The sequence below is a fragment of the Lolium rigidum genome, chromosome 3, assembly GCF_022539505.1.
Source record: "Lolium rigidum isolate FL_2022 chromosome 3, APGP_CSIRO_Lrig_0.1, whole genome shotgun sequence".
Classification (NCBI taxonomy): domain Eukaryota; kingdom Viridiplantae; phylum Streptophyta; class Magnoliopsida; order Poales; family Poaceae; genus Lolium; species Lolium rigidum.
The window spans coordinates 36,185,633-36,187,525 of record NC_061510.1 but is presented as its reverse complement, the minus strand read 5'-3'; positions in this window follow the sequence as shown (position 1 = coordinate 36,187,525).

Genomic DNA, 1,893 nt, shown 5'->3' with positions numbered 1-1,893 from the left:
ATGGGTAGGATATGAGAGCATCTCCACCGGTAGCCCACAAATAGGCGCCGGTAGGGACGGCGGCACCTCCGTTTGGGAAGGCGCCGGCACTGCATCCTCTATTTGGGGGAGTTGTTCCCACACCGGCGTCTCCAAACAGACGGTCTCGATAGAATTTTTTACATAAACTACATATTATATTTAAATTTCATTTTAATGTCATTCAGAATCGAGGAATGAATAATATTTTCGGATAAATCCGAGTAAAACATTATTCACTCCTCAATTCCGGATGACATATGAAACCTGCTTCATCTCTAGATTACTACCTAGTGGCCACTTGGCTCTATGGAGGTGGAGTTGCTCTCTCCGGTGGTCTCTCCTCTACTCTCTCCGCCGCTCCTCCGACGATAATCCCCTGCTCTCTCCGCCACGAACGTCAAGTAGGCGGCTCGATCGGCGGCCACCGCCTCCTGACGCAGCTGCCGCTCCAGGTCCTCCCGCTGCCGATGGTGATCCAACTCCTGTCTCTGTAGGCAGATGTGATGACCCAGCGTACCACTGCATGGTGTAGTACACAAGTCGTTGACATAACACAAGTGAAACACCGTTCCACTCATATTACATCTCTCAGAGTGGTACAACAGAAACATATGCGAGTCCAAGGTATGTCTATAGAAGTACACACGAACTGTTTACATAAGATCCACACAACCTCCTACTTTACAGTGAGGTAAAACTTCAAATAAAGCTCCAGAAGAACGACTCGTAGTCTAACCTGTTGCAAACTCAAGCTTAAGAGCTAATTGGCTTGCTATAGAAATCTAGCTATTTAGGTGCTAGGATTAGGGAAAGGTTCCCTTCTATTACTAGTCTAGGTTTCCATTATAGCTGATGCAGAAGTTGACTCCATTGACTTCTTTGATTGGGTTCTTCTTCTTGTTGCAGTTGACTCCTCTGTCTTCGAGTTCCACGGTAGTTTCTCCTTCGATGCCTTGATCTAAGAAGGGGTTCAAATGGGATAGAATGAGTACGAGCGTACTCAGCAAGTTCATATTAGGAAATATGTGTATCATGCACTAGCTACAGCCATAGACCGAGAAAGTCATAGGCCAATGCAAGTTTTCATAAATGTTTCTTCCAAAGGTTTATTTTATTCGAAAACTATGCCCGTCGGTCTTCACGGAGTTGACTAGAACTTCATGGAGTTTCTTTCCTGCCGCGTTCGCGAGTTCCCTTCCGGAACGGGGAGTGACGAGTCACAATTCGGTATCCTCTGCGAGAGGTGCGTTACTTTTCCCATAAGAGACCTTATCCTTGTTGCCAACCAGGTGCAAGCTTTCCCGTCCACACTTCCTTTGGTGTGAGTCCAGGTGTAAGATCCAAGCCCACACCGCCTTCTCCGCGACTGCAAACCCACCCTTTTGTCCAACCGTACACCCCCAGTAGACTTCTCCCGATAATACTCCCTCCGTTCCTTTCTATAGTGCCTATAGATTTTTGGCATTTGTTTCAGAATATAAGGTTGTAGCTTGGCTTTTTTTCAATTACCCCCTCCTCCGTTCAGCTCCCACACAACATGCGTGAGAAAAAATCCATACAAAATTGGAATTAATTAATTAAGATTCCTAATGCATGGTCCAACGATTCCTTAAAATTAGGCAGCAATGTTTTAATTTCCTTAATTGAACTTGGCTGCATATATATGGAGAATCAACAAGAGAGATTTGTGGGATTTGTTATGGTAAGTTAGGAAGATATAGATTTTCCAAATTTTACGTTGATCTCAAATCATTCAGCTAGGGGGTCTTGCGTAAAAAATACTCTTGCGCTAATTTCCGTGCCAAAAAACTATAGGCACTATAGAATGAAACAGAGGGAGTACGACTTTACTCACGGTGTACTCCGGACAAT